At 41.5% G+C, this 19,149-nt stretch overlaps 1 protein-coding gene across 1 annotated transcript in view; it reads left to right on the plus strand.

The window, feature by feature from the left end:
* LOC309701484 (NACHT, LRR and PYD domains-containing protein 12-like) overlaps positions 1-19,149 on the plus strand; it is a 1,104,110-nt gene that overhangs the window by 616,590 nt on the left and 468,371 nt on the right. The gene's annotated exons all lie outside the window — the stretch shown is intronic.

A 19,149-nucleotide genomic window follows, 5' to 3' on the forward strand; every position in this document is an offset into this window, starting at 1 on the left:
ATATTATACTGATCCACACTGAGGATCTTCATGGTAAAGTCTGTTTTCTTCTTCTCTGGTTTAGTCCATTGACTGCAGCAGAACAATGTTCACATTTCAAACAGTGATACTCAACGTATGGCCCGCGGCCCACACGCGGCCTGCCCACCTTTCCTGATTCAGAGAGAGGGGACCCTGATTAACTGTGTAGCTTCTTCCTCACAGTTCTAAGTATCAGACACAACAATGAATAATCCACAGCTGACTGTCTTTAGCAGGTCAAAGGTCACGGCACACAGCAGACAGTCAGAAATATTCTAACTCTGATCATTTATCAGTTGTGACACTGTGAGACTTGATCAGAGGTGTGATCATCACAGCAGAGGCCTTTGTGTCAAAGTCACTGAGGATCAAACAGAAACACATGAAGCAGATTTTCCTCTTCTGGCTTTTTATAGCAGATAACCTTCAAAATATTCTGCAGTCGATCAAAAACTGAAGCAAACCATGAAGCAACATGTGAACATGAGCTGATGCTGCTGAAGTGAAGCAAAGTTACAGAGGTTTGATTACAGACACAGCTGAGAGTTTGTAATCTGTCATCATTTTAAAAAGTTTCCATGGAACAGCAGAAATGAGGCTTTACTGTCAGAGGCCGACAGCACTGAACACAACAGCAGACTGGTGGCTAATAAACAGTGAATGATGCAGAAACAGATGTTTGAAGCTGTTCTTGGAGTACACTGAGAGAGAGAGAGCTGTGCAGGCAGGAACAGCCAAAGTCAGAGAGAATTCATGAGCATATTGATCAAACGTGAAGCAGAGTTTGGATCTTCTTTTGCTGCTGCTTCACTCAGTTTTGGTTGGAGACAGATGAAACCTGCAGCTTCAGGATCTGTGAGCTGTCCACTTTCAGCCCCGACGGCGTGTCCGTGTACGTGCCGTCGAGTGAACGATCCACGCTCTGTGTTTCCATCTTTGTGTGTTTAGCTGCTCTCATTTACTGTTTTATCTGTTTGCTGCTTGTTGAAATAGTTTGTGAGCTTTAACCTGAGATTCTGGCAAAATACATTTATATGAAACATCGATTCAGGATTGAATGAATCAACATCGTTTTATTCAAATTAAAACCATTTAAATGGGAACATGAATTTTTTACAGCCGCCTCTAATGCTGGGTAATGTCAGCTGGTCCATGTGCAGCTGGCTGTGAGGCTCAGGGAGCGTCGACAAAGTGCAACACTGAAAGAACATCATCCATAAATATTGAGTAAGAACTGGACTCTCATACAGCGAGACTCAAATGCCTTTAAACATCAGCTTATCCTGCTGATCCAAGTCCAACACTGAGTTTGTAAAAACATGTTTGTCAATCATTTTGTTTGGTTTCTGAGGAAAAAGATTCAATAACTTGCTGCTAATACACAACATTTCATCATATTTCCTCATAACCCTCTTTTGTCTGACCATTTGATCCCATTTGAATTTGCAATAAAGGATCCACAGAGTTTGGTGACAATAATGACAGTAGATGTTTGTGTGAAAGTGCTGGAAGCAAATGAGTGTGTGATGTTCTTTCAGTGTTGCACTTTGTAGACGCTCCCTGAGCACTGGTCTCACAGCCAGCTGCACATAGAGACCAGTGTTGTTAGTCCAGGTCAGAAGATGACTTGTTGGAATGAAAATGAGCTTGTAGTTTGTCTGCTTTAATAATGTGACTGGAAAAAGGTGTTGGACTTCAAATATGTCCATTTCTGTCACACTTCACCTTTAAAAGTGAAGCCATGTGGTTCCTGGAAGGAAAAACACGACTTTTTCAAGTCTTTGTCCTGTTTTTATGAGAAATGTACGACTTTAATGTGAAACATTCAGAGTTTTTTCTCTTGTTGTGTTTGTTTGAAGCTGCTTCCTGTTGGCTTCAGCTGTTTGGAGTTTCCATTTTCTAAACTTCTACATTCTGAACCTTCTTCAGCTCTGAACAGATGATGAAACACTGAATGATTTCAAGCACTTTGTCTAATAAACTTACATCTTTCATTCTTTATACAGATTTATGGACTGTGGTTTGTCAAAGATCAGCTGTGATTATCTGGCAGCAGCACTGAAGTCCAACCCCTCCCATCTGAGAGAGCTGAACCTGAGCATCAACAACAAGCTGCAGGATCCAGGAGTGAAGCATCTGTGTGGTTTCCTGGAGAGTCCAGGATGTAAACTTGAAACTCTGAGGTCAGTCAGCATGTTTTAGTTGTGCTGAGATGAATATGATGTGAAAGTTGTGCTGACACTAAACTGCAGACATCAGGCTGATATTATACTGATCCACACTGAGGATCTTCATGGTAAAGTCTGTTTTCTTCTTCTCTGGTTTAGTCCATTGACTGCAGCAGAACAATGTTCACATTTCAAACAGTGATACTCAACGTATGGCCCACGGCCCACACGCGGCCTGCCCACCTTTCCTGATTCAGAGAGAGGGGACCCTGATTAACTGTGTAGCTTCTTCCTCACAGTTCTAAGTATCAGACACAACAATGAATAATCCACAGCTGACTGTCTTTAGCAGGTCAAAGGTCACGGCACACAGCAGACAGTCAGAAATATTCTAACTCTGATCATTTATCAGTTGTGACACTGTGAGACTTGATCAGAGGTGTGATCATCACAGCAGAGGCCTTTGTGTCAAAGTCACTGAGGATCAAACAGAAACACATGAAGCAGATTTTCCTCTTCTGGCTTTTTATAGCAGATAACCTTCAAAATATTCTGCAGTCGATCAAAAACTGAAGCAAACCATGAAGCAACATGTGAACATGAGCTGATGCTGCTGAAGTGAAGCAAAGTTACAGAGGTTTGATTACAGACACAGCTGAGAGTTTGTAATCTGTCATCATTTTAAAAAGTTTCCATGGAACAGCAGAAATGAGGCTTTACTGTCAGAGGCCGACAGCACTGAACACAACAGCAGACTGGTGGCTTATAAACAGTGAATGATGCAGAAACAGATGTTTGAAGCTGTTCTTGGAGTACACTGAGAGAGAGAGAGAGCTGTGCAGGCAGGAACAGCCAAAGTCAGAGAGAATTCATGAGCATATTGATCAAACGTGAAGCAGAGTTTGGATCTTCTTTTGCTGCTGCTTCACTCAGTTTTGGTTGGAGACAGATGAAACCTGCAGCTTCAGGATCTGTGAGCTGTCCACTTTCAGCCCCGACGGCGTGTCCGTGTACGTGCCGTCGAGTGAACGATCCACGCTCTGTGTTTCCATCTTTGTGTGTTTAGCTGCTCTCATTTACTGTTTTATCTGTTTGCTGCTTGTTGAAATAGTTTGTGAGCTTTAACCTGAGATTCTGGCAAAATACATTTATATTAAACATCGATTCAGGATTGAATGAATCAACATCGTTTTATTCAAATTAAAACCATTTAAATGGGAACGTGAATTTTTTACAGCCGCCTCTAATGCTGGGTAATGTCAGCTGGTCCATGTGCAGCTGGCTGTGAGGCTCAGGGAGTGTCTACAAAGTGCAACACTGAAAGAACATCATCCATAAATATTGAGTAAGAACTGGACTCTCATACAGCGAGACTCAAATGCCTTTAAACATCAGCTTATCCTGCTGATCCAAGTCCAACACTGAGTTTGTAAAAACATGTTTGTCAATCATTTTGTTTGGTTTCTGAGGAAAAAGATTCAATAACTTGCTGCTAATACACAACATTTCATCATATTTCCTCATAACCCTCTTTTGTCTGACCATTTGATCCCATTTGAATTTGCAATAAAGGATCCACAGAGTTTGGTGACAATAATGACAGTAGATGTTTGTGTGAAAGTGCTGGAAGCAAATGAGTGTGTGATGTTCTTTCAGTGTTGCACTTTGTAGACGCTCCCTGAGCACTGGTCTCACAGCCAGCTGCACATAGAGACCAGTGTTGTTAGTCCAGGTCAGAAGATGACTTGTTGGAATGAAAATGAGCTTGTAGTTTGTCTGCTTTAATAATGTGACTGGAAAAAGGTGTTGGACTTCAAATATGGCCATTTCTGTCACACTTCACCTTTAAAAGTGAAGCCATGTGGTTCCTGGAAGGAAAAACACGACTTTTTCAACTCTTTGTCCTGTTTTTATGAGAAATGTACGACTTTAATGTTCTTTTTTTTATACTCAATTTTTATTATAATTTACAACATTGCAACTTGTACTTGTCAATGTTCACAAGTAGGACAGTTACAGGAACTGCAATGCAGAAATGTAGATTAAAATAAGAACTGCAATTAGGAAGCACAAAACAAAACCCAAGCAAGCAAACAAACAAACAGACAACAACAAAAACAAAAACTTTATGTAATATTAAATAACTTGTGACAAACTTAGCCGTAAATGGACAAAACGAAACAGACCTATGCTAAATTATTGAAACAGTAAAGCATGTATGGGTCGCCAACGCTCAGTAAACAATTCTCTCTGAATCCGCAGAGCAGATGTTATTTCCTCCATCTGGTAAATTTCTCTTGCTTTATCAATCCACATATTATATGAAGGTGGGTCAAGATTCAGCCATTTAATAGTGATACACTTTAGTGCTGCTGTAAGATTCTTAAGAGATACTTTTTATTGTTTCCCGCAAAACCCTTTGGTAAGACTCCTAAAATGACTAACTGTTGGTCTTTGTTAATGGTTGTTGGAAAACTGTACTGAGAACTTTAAATATGTCATTCCAAAGTGAGCAGAGTTTTGGGCATGACCAGAATATATGTGAGTGGGTTCCTAAAGAAGTACCACAATTTCGCCAGCAGGTGTCAGGATTTGTAGGCTTCATTTTGGCAATTATCTCTGGGGTTCTAAAATATCTCATGACCACCTTCCATTTAAATTCTCTCCACAGCCCAGAATTAGTCACCAGATGGGCTTCACCGAACACCTCTTCCCAGGTGTCCTCTGAGATTTGAGTGCCAGTCTCAGCTTCCCACCTTGCCTTAATATCCAAAGTTGCATTTGTATTGAAACTCATAAATGCGTTATAAAAATGAGTGATTAATTTTGGGGAGGAATTACTTTGAAATATTTTTAGAAATATTTCCTCAATGGGTGAGGGCTCCAAAACTTGCCTCCATTCTTTATGTTTTGTCAAAAGGCTTCTTAGCTGCAGAAATCTAAAAAAGTCAGAAGAAGGAAGCTGAAACTGACCTCAACTGTTCAAATGAGCTCAGGTGCCCATTCCTCACAACATGACAAAGTTTATGAAGCCCGCTATGTGACCATGCTCTGAAGCCAGAGTCTTCCACAATAGGAGAAAAACCCTGCAGGGAGGAGAGGCTTGATAGAATTAAAAATTTCTTTTGGAAGACCAAATGATTGTTTGATTCTACGCCAAATCTTTAGTGTGACCCTCGTCCGTTCCCCCATATGCACATTTTTAATTGAAATGTTAGAACAAAGCAGGGATTCCAATGATCTTTCGCACATTGTCTTCTCAATGTTTAGCCACTGAGTTTCAGACAAATCCCGCACCCATACAGTCAGGGGTCTCATCTGAGCTGCCCAGAAATAATATTTCAGATTTGGAACAGCCAATCCCCCCTGCAGCTTTGACAGTTTTTTTTTGTTTTTTTTTTTTGTTTTTTTTTTGTATTCAGATATTTTATTTTTATGGAAGGCGTTTCTATGGTAAAACTCATTCTTTCCTTTTTTTTTTTTTTTTTTTTTTGGCCTGTCCCGTTTGGCTCTTTTGCCCTCAGAATTGTTGTCTAAAGGCGAAGAAAGATGCCCAACGGATTTACTTTACCAAACTGACCATCCCAGCCTTGCCGTAATGGTCCATTTGATTCACCTTTTATTGTTTATTTTATTTTCACTTACTGAATACGGGACAGACTTGACTGGGGGAAAGAAGGGGAGAAAGAAAGAGGGAAAGAGAAACAGCTGAGAAGAGGGACGGGGGAGAAGGGCAAAAGACAAAAACCAACAGAACGGGCAGAGAAAAAAAATGCATATATCAATCACCTGGATCACCTGCTGAGAAAGAAAAAAGAAAGCAAGCAGAAGAGAACAAGAGTAATAGAATAAACAACATCACAATGATATATGGGAATATGACAGTAAATACTAAATGGGTCATTCTTACTATTCGGTGCCATTTGAGTCCTAATGACATAATATGGTATATTTAGTGTAAAACTTGTCTAATGCTTATTTCTAAACCATTTTCTTGTATGTTTAACCCCCCTCTACCATAGAACACATTGATATATACACAGGATAAATACATTAAAAGTAAATTACTTTTATTTTAGCACAAGTCACTAAAGTACTATGTCCCCAGTCATGCTTGCTCGACTTCAGTTACAAATATAACTTAAAAAAAATAAATAAATCTGGATTTTTCATCATTTCTGGATTGGCTTATTTCTAATGTTCCTCATCAAATGTTCTTTTTTATTATTAATGCATGTTTAATACTTAAAATCTTTAAAAAATGTTGTGTCCCTGAATCAACTGTCACCCCTGTTACTCTGATAAGAATTCCATAGAACACATCACCTGATTATTCTTTTAGTCACATGACACTCCCGGATGTAACATATTTTGGAGGGAAAACTTTCAAGAAGAAGACGAGTAAGTACCACTCTTTAATCAACCCTTTTTTCAATGTTTTAGCAAGATTTTGTAATGTGGCAAAGCATAACACGTCCAACCTGTTACGCTTATAATAGTGGAAACAATTTTTTTTTTGTAATTTTTATAATATGGCTAATAAACATGTTAAAAATGGTTCTTAGTGGTCACCATGTACTAGCTTGTTGTTCATCATACTAGTAGTAATGGCTAAGTTTAGCATAAAATCTCCCCCCTGTTACCGTCACCCCTGTTATTGCTATGCACTGTAACATGAAATTTCCTTGCAGATTTTAAAAAGGGACATTGTAGCTTTTAGAAAATGTAAATATTACTATAACTGTGTATTCAAAACAGTTATTAATAGAAAATTGAATGTCCTGTAACAGGGTGGACATTTGGCACGTCATGGGTAAAGACTTTGATTTTAAAAAATATTATAATATAATATCCTTAGCTGGACCAATACATTTTTCTTATAGGTTGAAAATCCCTCTTTTAGATGAAATGTTAAAATAATTCAAAATTTTGTATTTTTTGATGAAGAGTGATCACACTGAAATGGCACCGAATAGTAGGAATGACTCAAATGTTAAACATTATTGTGCAGCACATAAGATCAACAGAACACAGTGTGCTTTGAGGTAGGAGCCAAAAAGGGTGTAGTTTGTGGGTGTGATCACCCGTGTGTACACCTGTGAGCATGGACGCGCTTGTTTTTTGTTTTTTAAAAGGTTCCTTCATGTAATAATCTGCTAGAGGGTGTGGGGGAGCCACAGCCCCGTCCTCCAGGGCATGAAGCAGGTGTGGATGAGATCAAAACTCCAGACATCCAGAGGCCCCCAGAACACAAGAGACCAAGGAAGACCAACAGAGGGGCAGCTGCGCCACTGTCCCGGAAAGAGCTGAGGAGAGTCCCAGATGAGGGCTCACTCAGCAGCCGCGGAGCAGAAGCCAGGGGGAGTTGCAGTGACGCGCCCGTGAGCTCCGCCGGCAGCCAGCTGCGCCTGAGTGACCGAGCCCCAGGCCGAGAGGCCGGGGGCACCCCACCTCCGAAGTGGCCCGAGCGAGCCCCAGGCTCCAGGCCCCGATAAGCGGCCGCCAAGGAGTGAGTAACAAAGAGAGGGAAGGTAGTCAGAACTGAGGGGATTGAACTACCAGAAGGCAACATTGCAGACATAGAGGACAGTTACAAGTACCTGGGGATCCCACAGGCAAATGGGAACCATGAAGAGGCCGCTAGAAAGGCTGCAACCACCAAGTACCTGCAGAGGGTCAGGCAAGTCCTGAGGAGTGTTGAAATCACGCAGTTCTTTGAATCTTTGGGCTGAAGGAGGGACAATACTCGGTGTATCAATGCTCAATCAACAATCATTTATTTCCATACAATTCAACAGTCAGAGCATTACAACGTCCGGACGGGAGAGATGCTACCAGAGGGTCAGGCACATGTCTCAAAATGGTGACGGGTTGCTCAGCTTTTTATACTCTCTAGTGGCCCCCAGCTAGTCGTAAAAGCCAAAACATCACATTTTTTCTCTGTTACAGCGCCTAAGTTATGACCTCGGCAGTTGTTTCTCTGCTTTCTGTAAGGTGGGGGTGTGGAATGTGGTCTATCTATCTCCCCTGTCTTTAGACACAGAGTCTCCTGCTTACAACCTTCTCTTCATGATTCAACAATTAAGCATGTCAAGAAAACAGTGTAACACATTCCCAGCAGATCAAGGATGCACCTTTATCTAATGAACTAATATGTGAATATGTTCTGTTAACTCAAAAGTATAATGAGAACTAAACTACATACAGATCACACACTCTATTTTAAAGGGTATAATATGATCTACAACAATATCATAATTCAACTATTTTGATTACATCTATAAGGTAACATATAATAACAGAATAATATCACAATACCCTCTTTTGATCTCTCATTAAAGAGATCACTAATAACATGCACTTCAGCGTTGCAAGGTCCAGGTTTTCTTGATCCTGAGGCCCTCTGTCCCCCTTTTTGCCAAGAGCCTCTCGAACCTCGTTGGTCTGGTGTTCCTGGTTTTCGCCAACCCCTTCATGGTTATTGCTGTGTTTATGGGATCCATCTTCTCCAGGAGCCCAAACGTCATGACACTTGACCCCAGTTGCTGTCTCGGCAGTCCCTACATCTGTCCCTGCTGTGAAGGGTCCTCACATCTCCGGGTCCCCGTCTGGTGTCTGTTCCTTTCTCTGCAAGAGACAGAAAACCAAAACACCTCTCTCCCTAGCCTTGATAATCTAATATTGTTATCCATTGTTCTTCTAATGATTCAAATTTGGTTTAAAATATTATGTTCAGGACTTATTCTAATTCTAATCATAATCTATGTGTGTGTAAAAGAAATCAAAAATTAGTGAACCCTTTCTAAGTCTAACACATTATAAGCTTAAGTTTTACCATAGCTAATTTATTAAACACACAAATAAACTCATAGAAATTTTCATATCACCATTGTTTGATGTTCAAACTCAACTCCCCCTTTTTGACACACTCCCATGTGTCAATTCATTGGAGCTAGACACTTAAAAGAGAAGGTTAGTGACATCATATCTCAGAAAGTATCAGAAATTCTTCTCTCGAGTACCGTTGCTCCAGCCTTGTCATCCCTGAGGATCTTCGATCCCGAAAATGTCCCTTCTCCTCATGTAATAAAGTCTGTCATCCTTCCATGCCCTGGTAACTGGTCCATCCAGAGCTGTAACATTTTGAAATGTACATACAACAAGCCAAACCACACCTTGGTCACACCAACCCTTTTCTGCCCCGAAGATGTCCAATGCCATCCTAGTATGGACTGTCAAAAGTGGCTTTAACGCTGACTATCCTGACAATCCATTTTATAACGTTTCCTGGTCAGATTTGCCAATCTCTGCACCAGGGTTGTAATAGTTTTGCAATTTTCATCAGTTTTTATTTTTATTTAGCTTCGACTTCAGATTTTCAATTTTATATCAGTTTTAATCAGTTTTTACCAATTGTTTGCTAGTTTAGTTTAGTTTTTATTTTCTGAAAATCCTTAGTTTCAATTTAGTTTTATTTGTGTTTTGCAAAAATTAAGTGTAACAAAATCCCAGTTCCATCATATCAGTCATGCTCTTCTGCTCATCCTTGGGTGTTGAGACTAATAACTATTAACTCTTGCCGCACCGTGTGGTCCTAATTTTGGTTCAAGTGAATTGATAACCTTTTGAAGGCGATTGTTTCACACCTTTATTTAGATGTCCCAGTCCTGTTGTCTCGGGATACATCACGCTGCCTTATCTGGGGTTAGCTGTTTTCTAGGGATGCGGGTTGAGTGGGTGAGCTCTTCAAGGAGGGGGAGTGTGCTCCCCCTGATGAGGTCTTCTAGGTAAGCTAGGTTAACCTTCTTGTGTGGGCTTTTCAAGTGCACTTTAAGGTTAGTGGGACTTTTAGTTTTATAAATGTCCCTCATGTCCCCCTGATGACCCAGTATTTCATTTTTGCACACTGTAGTACACATTTTAGTTTTTGCTTGTAGCTCGCATACTCTACTTGCCACTCCTCTAATTCCTGATGTTTCTTAGAGAGGGCAACAGTACCTTTAAAATTATATCACATGTGTGGGGGTGTGGCCTTGCCAATTGTTTTGCCCACCTTTTCAAAACGGCTGGCGTGCCCACTAGCACATTTCATGGAAAAAGAAAGGTAAGCTTGATATTTACATTCAAACTGTTTTGTTAAACTCAGATTTTTATTTTATTCTTTTTGCAAGTCCCCCTCCTCGGTGGCGAGAAACTGTTGGTGTGGTCAAGTGGGTGCTCTGGAAACAAACGCTCAGGACAGAACAGTTATCAGTCATGTACTTCCTACAAATTTTGCATATGTTTTATTCCATATTGATCCTCTGAGTGTAATGGTACATTTTAATTTGAATTTATCCAAACTAAACACAATATTTTCTTTATTTACTTTGCTCTTGTTCTTTTTCAGTACCACATCCTATCAAATGTCCCTGTCGATTATATTCTACATTTAATAACTTACTATTTCAAGTGAGAACCTAAATCACGTGGACCAATGTTTATTATTGCATATCTCTATTCTGAATGTGGCCAGTCATTCATAGGTATTGTTCAATTTTGGCGATTTTCCTCTATAAAATTTAATTGACTTTTTTACAGTGGCCTGCTGTGGTTAATAGTAACATATTCCAGTCATGAGTGATATCAAAAGTCTTCTCCACTGTAGCATTTGGCATTCCCAATAATATAACATGATACCTTAATCAAAACACAGTTAATATAGCACAGTTTTCTTGATGCAAACATCAGTAACTCAAAATCAGCAACCACAGTGTTAAGTCTGCAGTTCATACTTATGTGAAGCTAGAGTCTCCTCCTCCAGTCTCTCTTATCCTCCTGCTCCTGAAAAAACAAAACAAAACAAAGCGAAGCATCCACCCTTCTCTTGTCGACTGGGTGACTTGTTTATTGGCATTTACTAATCCTACAGTGGGTGCAGTCATTGTCTCAGTATCAAGTCAGTCAAAACTTTTAGTTGTCAGTCCATCACAGTCCATTCACATGCATACCTCCCTACACATTCATACCAGATGTTGCTGATAATGGAGTCTCCCGCGCAACCTATTCGAGGCTCCATCACCAGCAAGATGACGTCATCATTTTAAAGGAAAACAATTCCTTGTTGTTTTTTTTTTTTTTGGGCCGGATTGACTCGGTGCAATCCTTTTAGACTCAGAACTTCTCAGTGTTCCCTATAAGTGAATTTCTCCCAAGCCAATTACAATCATGGAGAAGCACACTTTGCAACTGTTTTTGTAAGAATATTTCATAGCGCTTTAAATTTCAATCTTTCAGGCCTGGTTTAAAGAGCTGATTGTTAAATCATGAACTCACAAAATATCAACATATCACCACCGGTGGATCACACCTCTCAGATGTTTTTTTTCTCCAGTGCACTGTAACAAAAACGAAAACAGACATAACCAACAAAATACTACTAAAATAACACAAACTAGGGCCCGTTGCAGACATGTCCAAGCATAAAACTATCCCTCTCTCGCTTACGAGAAAGAACACAAGCCAAAGCTCACTGATAAAATCAAGCTAGCGCTAAGCAAAACCAAACAATCAACCAGAAATTCACAGGAACATTTTGCTTCCTGCCGGGACAATATTGTGTGGGAATGAGAACCTCAGGTGCCGTAACACCTTTTGTTCCTCCTTGAATTAAAACTCAATCACAGCCTCATAAAAATTATGCATTGGGATGTTTGTGTGCAGCATTTTGCATATCAGCATAAGCAAAGCATTCTTCATTGCATCAGCGTGTATGTGTGTGTGCGTGTGGATCACTCTTCATTGCACAAGCGTGTGCATGTGTATGTGTGTGCATCACTTCTCAGTGAATCAACATTCCCGTGTGTGTGTGTGTGTGTGTGTGTGTGTGTGTGTGTGTGTGTGTGTGTGTGTTTGTGTTCATCACTTTCCTGTTCTGGTGTTCTGGGTAAACCACGGCCTGAAGCGTGCCCTGGGGTCCTGCCCCCCTCCTTTTTCAGTTTGTTTGCGACCATTGCTGCTGCTGCTGCTCAAAATTCAGTCCGTCCTGGTTCTGACCCCAATTGGGGCAGTCCTTTCTCCAGTGTCGATGTTCACCGCAGGTGAAACCTGCATCTTCTTCTGTGTTTTTGTCCATTCTGAGGTGCCTTCTGACCTCAGTTACTCCTCCTGTCTCGGTCACGCCCTTTTTCGCCACCCGATCATCCGTGTTGGTCCATCACTGTCCTGCACAGTGTGAATGCAAAGTTATCAAGGTCAGCATTCTTTCGCTCGGCCTTACTTTTCATTCGGGCTTGGCGGGCGTCTCGTCACAGCTCTGTCAGCTGACGCAGTCTGGGAATTTTTCCCCCGTGTAGTGAAACGGGCCTTAGGTTTAGTGCTCTCCGTCTCGGCTGCATGAGATCACATTCCTGTAGGTCTGTTGACATTCTCAGGTCGTTGTTGTGGGTCCAGCTGTTGCAGCATTTGGTCAGTGTCACGTATGGGGGAGAGCAGGAGTCCAGTCAGCCTCGGCTTTCAGGGCCGGCAAAGCAGCCTGTAATTAAATATGTATAGAAAAAACAAAACAAAAACAAACAAAAAACAAAAACAAAAACAAACGAACAGGAAAATGTTGTTGTGTTGGCTGTGTTATTCAGAGGGGAGACAATGGGGCCAGGCCCTATGTCAGCCTTCTCTCCCCCCTTTTTTTGTTTTTTGTCTCCCGATATAATCAACTCCTAACCCACCAAGTTGACAGGACAACACCGGTATATGTTAAAATTCTTAAGATCATGTTTAAAAGCCCAAAAAAGGAACTTTCTTTCATTCAGTAATCACTTTTATTAATCAATCAACAGAAAACATGTCACAATTTGAATCTTTTAACCACTAAATTTGTTGTGTCTTGCCTGGTTGGTTAGACCAGTGTTCCTTTTTTTTTTTTTAGTTAAATTGTTGTCCTGCAACCCAGAGGGTTTCTTTGTCAGTAATGTATAGACTTCATCATTTAAGTATGTTAATTTTTCTTTAACCTTGCTGGAAAATCTTCACGTGTTCATGAGTGTAAGCTGTTTCTTCATTGCGTGTATGTGCATTTGTATAAAAGCAGGTTAATTTTATCTTTTCTCAAACTAGGCGTTACCTTAAAAGGAGCCTTTCTCTCAGATTTCTCTGCTTGTGTGTGTTTTTGTTTCACCTTTTTGTTGTGATGCTCCGGACGCCTTCCCAACCTCCACAAGTCCGTTGGCCCCAATTTTATGTGTTAAAACTTCTCTTAATTTCTCCTCTAATTCTCTCCTCGCTGCTGTCTGTTTCACAGCTGCTGATTCGTGCTGGGTGTGGTTCCCATTACCTATAATTTTGCTTCGGCCGCTGTGCTTGTGGGGGCAGTTGGTCCAGGTCCGCAGCTTCCTGTATTAACACACTAAGAGATTTATTTTAATTTCATTTTCATCACTTTTAAACCGATAAGCAGGCAACCCGCCTACCTTGACAGCGTAAACTGTACGCCAGTCTCCCAACACATTCCTCTCTCTACTCCTCCATAATTCTCCACTGCACACCTCTTACTATCTCTCCTTTTTATTTTTATTACACCACAGAGTAATACACCCAATTATGCCCGTCTATCTCTATGTGGCTCCAAATTCCCTCTTTATTTTAATTTCACACTCGTCAGGGGACAGGCACACAACAATTTCAACCACTGAAACGAGGAATTCAACCTTTTTATATTTCTTTACTAATCTAGACTCAACGTTTGGTCGCAAAATGTGTCTTGTTCTAGTCCGGAATAAATGTGAACCCGTGATTACACGGCCGTTCCAGTGTTATTTCCGTGGCTATGCGGGGGCCCTCACCTCCCCAAGTCACCACCTCAGCACCCGGACAACGCCGGTCCTGGCCACGCGTCCACGGACAGGAGGGTCGCTACTCCATAGGCAAATGTTCCACAGGTACACTAGGCATCAACCTTTGATCCTAAAATATGTATTTGCTCTAATGTCCTCCTAATCAAACACATTAACCGTCACTGTCACTGTGTTCACGCTTCACACTCCACATAAAAAACACACTCAGAGCGCGCCTCACTCACACTCTCACTCAGTGCGCGCTTTACCCACAAGACAGCAGCTTCACACACACTCTCTCACCCAGAGCGCGCTTTCACACTCACACACACAACACTTTTCCTCAGCGGGAATTTTACACAGAAACCTCTGAGCTCAACTATTAGATCTTCTGAAAGCACACTGCACCATAGACCAAAATACCCTTTTCTCTGCGCTTATGACCGCCACCACGGGGCAAAGTCGCATCATAAAAGTGATGCTTGCATCCCCGAAGTTATACCAGACATCATAAACCAGGTTTTGCTCTATGTACTTCTTGGCAAGTAAAATTTTACTTTGTTTTATGACCGCAGCCCTTAAAAAAAAAAACTCGACTGACGCCACAAACCACCGTCAAACCTCTGTTCAATGTACTAAAATTAGCACCAACCACTACTGCACTTCACGGCCGCATCACCGGAACACGGCCGTATCATAAACCAAACCTACGGACGTGTTTCGCTCTCGCGTTGCCAGTGTTTAACCGCACCGTGAAGCCAGCATCTGCTTTTCCTTAAATCAACTTCTATTTCATAGCCGGCAAGAGCCAGGACGTAACCGACACCATAAACAAACTTCAAACCTCGACTTCAATGTACTGAACTAATGGCCGCGTCTTCAGAAGAAATTCTAACGTATTATTGCTACAGAAGCCAGTATTAGACAAAATTAAATGTGGAAGGTAAAGTGGCTGCATCTAGTCCAACGTAGTATGTTATTAGTATCTCGGTAGAAGCAGTTTACTGCAATCTAGACCAACGTAGTATGTTATTAGTATCTCGGTAGAAGCAGTTTATTTAACACACTGGAATTCAGCCTCAACTTATGTTGTTAGTATCTTGCGCCAAAAACCAGACACCGACAAATTTACTGTGAAAATACATGTGACTCAGCGAACAGATTAATTTGGAAAGCCCAATATGCACATTTGGTATTTATAATACAACAGGCTGTGCTTACCTTTCTGTTTTAGGCCGGCCTTCTGTTCACTTTGCCCCACGATCTCACCAAAGGCCAAATCTACACCTCCTCAGCACACCAAAGATCCGGGTCACACGGCACCAAGTTGTTGAAATCACGCAGTTCTTTGAATCTTTGGGCTGAAGGAGGGACAATACTCGGTGTATCAATGCTCAATCAACAATCATTTATTTCCATACAATTCAACAGTCAGAGCATTACAACGTCCGGACGGGAGAGATGCTACCAGAGGGTCAGGCACATGTCTCAAAATGGTGACGGGTTGCTCAGCTTTTTATACTCTCTAGTGGCCCCCAGCTAGTCGTAAAAGCCAAAACATCACATTTTTTCTCTGTTACAGCGCCTAAGTTATGACCTCGGCAGTTGTTTCTCTGCTTTCTGTAAGGTGGGGGTGTGGAATGTGGTCTATCTATCTCCCCTGTCTTTAGACACAGAGTCTCCTGCTTACAACCTTCTCTTCATGATTCAACAATTAAGCATGTCAAGAAAACAGTGTAACACATTCCCAGCAGATCAAGGATGCACCTTTATCTAATGAACTAATATGTGAATATGTTCTGTTAACTCAAAAGTATAATGAGAACTAAACTACATACAGATCACACACTCTATTTTAAAGGGTATAATATGATCTACAACAATATCATAATTCAACTATTTTGATTACATCTATAAGGTAACATATAATAACAGAATAATATCACAGGAGTCAGCTGAATGGTAAGAACAAGATCCGGGCCATCAACACGTACGCCCTGCCCGTGATCAGGTACCCTGCTGGGGTAATAGGCTGGCCAAAGGAGGAGATAGAAGCCACTGACATAAAGACAAGAAAGCTCCTTACCATGCATGGAGGGTTTCACCCCAAGTCCAGCACCCTGAGGCTGTACGCTAAGCGGAAGGAAGGGGGCCGGGGACTGGTGAGTGTCAGCACCACAGTCCAGGATGAGACAATGAACATCCAAGAATACATTGGGAAGATGGCCCCAACTGACCGAGTGCTCAGTGAATACCTCAGGCAGCAGAAACCGAGAATGACCGAGCTAAGATCCTGTGGGACTTCCAGATACAGACGGACAAAATGGTGGTGGCTAACCAACCCGACATAGTGGTGGTAGACAAACAGAAGAAGACGGCCGTAGTGATCGATGTAGCGGCTCCGAATGACAGCAATATCAGGATGAAGGAACACGAGAAGCTGGAGAAATACCAAGGGCTCAGAGAAGAGCTCAAGAGGATGTGGAGGGTGAAGGTAACGGTGGTCCCCGTGGTAATCGGAGCACTAGGTGCGGTGACTCCCAAGCTAGGCGAGTGGCTCCAGCAGATCCCGGGAATAACATCGGAGATCTCTGTCCAGAAGAGCGCAGTCCTGGGAACAGCTAAGATACTGCGCAGGACCCTCAAGCTCCCAGGCCTCTGGTAGAGGACCCGAGCTTGAAGGATAAGCCGCCCGCAGGGGCGTGCTGGGTGTTTTTTTTATTTTATTTTTTTTATGTATATATATATATGTGTGTGTGTGTGTGTGTGTGTGTATATGTGTGTGTGTGTGTATATATATGTATATATATGTGTATATACACATAAGTCACTCATTAATAAATAGCTGGAAAAGAAACGTGTAGTTGTAGCAGTAACCAGTGTGTTAAGTGGATGCGTTGTACAGGGAGATGGCCACAGGCAGGAAAGATTTCCTGTGTCGTTCAGTGGTGCTTTTCGGTAATCTCAGTCTCTCACTGAACGAGCTCCTGTGACTGACCAGCATGTCATGGAGTGGGTGGGAGGTGTTATCCAACATTGTCTTTATCTTTTACAGCATCCGCCTCTCCGACACCACCTTGAGGGAGTCCAGCTCCATCCCCACAACATTACTGGCCTTACGGATTAGTTTATTAAGTCTGTTGGCATCTGCGACCCTCAGCCTGCTCCCCCAGCATGCAACAGCATAGAGGATCGCACTGGCCACAACAGACTCATAGAAAATCCTCAGCATTTTCTGGCAGATGTTGAAGGACCTCAGTCACCTCAAAAAATAGAGACGACTCTGGCCCTTCCTGTAAAGTGCTGTGGTGTTTTTAGCCCAGTCCAGTTTATTGTCTCTTTTGGCTAAAATCGTGGTGAGAATGCGCAAATCAGTATTAAGTAATGAGACTGGCCTGTATGATTGACAGTTTGTGGGGTCCTTGCCCTCTTTATGGATTACGACAATTGTAGCATCGTTCCAGGACGGCGCCATAGTCCCAGTCTCCAGAGCGCAGTGGTAAGCTTTCAGTAATAAGGGTGCGACTTTGTCCTTAAGTTTCTTATAGAATTCGTTAATAAAACCATCAGGGCCAGGACTGTTTTTAGTTTTAAGGTTTGAAATCACCTGTAAAATTTCTTGTTGTCGAATTGGTTCATCTAACTCCTTTGCTACAGACTCTGGCAGTGTTTTTAAATTGATCTTTTCTAAGAAATCAGATAGTGTATTGTTATCTTTACATGTATCTGAATTTTTATATAATGACTCGAAAAAATTGGCAAAGCAACTTGCAATTTGATTTGGTTTAGTAATCAGGGTTTGATCTGACTTCAACTTTTGGACCATATTACAAGTTTGCTGTTTCCTGAGTCTTATTGCCAGCAATCTACTAGCCCTACTACCCTGTTCATAGTACTTTTGTTTAGTGAATCTGAAATTGCCCTCAATTTTCTCGTTCATTAAACTATTAAGCTCACTACGTAACATTTTAAGATCGGAAAGCAAATTGGCTGTCTGTGCTTTTTTGTGTTGTTGCTCTAGGTGTTTTATTTTGGCCTCCAATTCACACCGCCTAGCCTCTTTTCTTTTCTTCCTGGCACTTGCAAATGATATTATGCGACCTCTAATGTATGCCTTGGTGCAATCCCAGAGAGTTAAAGGCGATATTTTCGGAGTTGTGTTCAACTCCAAGTAAGTATTTAGTTCAGTATGTATGAACTCACAAAACTGGCTGTCATTTAGGAGTGAGGCATTTAATCGCCAGACTTTAATGTTCTTGATGCTCCTGTAATGTAATAATGTTTTAATAATAATAATTATTTAATTAATAATGTGACTGGAAAAAGGTGTTGGACTTCATGTGTCCATTTCTTTCACACTTCACCTTTAAAAGTGAAGCCATGTGGTTCCTGGAAGGAAAAACACGACTTTTTCAAGTCTTTGTCCTGTTTTTATGAGAAATGTACGACTTTAATGTGAAACATTCAGAGTTTTTTCTCTTGTTGTGTTTGTTTGAAGCTGCTTCCTGTTGGCTTCAGCTGTTTGGAGTTTCCATTTTCTAAACTTCTACATTCTGAACCTTCTTCAGCTCTGAACAGATGATGAAACACTGAATGATTTCAAGCACTTTGTCTAATAAACTTACATCTTTCATTCTTTATACAGATTGAGGGGCTGTGGTTTGTCAGATATTGGCCTTGATTATCTGGCAGCAGCACTGAAGTCCAACCCCTCGTATCCCACAGAGGTGGACCTGAGTGGAACCTACAGCAACCTGAAGGATTCAGGAGTGAAGCATCTGTGTGATTTCCTGGAGAATCCACGATGTCGATTTGAAACTCTGAGGTCAGTCAGCATGTTTTAGTTGTGCTGAGATGAATATGATGTGAAAGTTGTGCTGACACTAAACTGCAGACATCAGGCTGATATTATACTGATCCACACTGAGGATCTTCATGGTAAAGTCTGTTTTCTTCTTCTCTGGTTTAGTCCATTGACTGCAGCAGAACAATGTTCACATTTCAAACAGTGATACTCAACGTATGGCCCGCGGCCCACACGCGGCCTGCCCACCTTTCCTGATTCAGAGAGAGGGGACCCTGATTAGCTGTGTAGCTTCTTCCTCACAGTTCTAAGTATCAGACACAACAATGAATAATCCACAGCTGAC

The sequence above is a fragment of the Aulonocara stuartgranti genome (genome assembly GCF_965226115.1).
Source record: "Aulonocara stuartgranti genome assembly, chromosome: 23".
NCBI lineage: Eukaryota > Metazoa > Chordata > Actinopteri > Cichliformes > Cichlidae > Aulonocara > Aulonocara stuartgranti.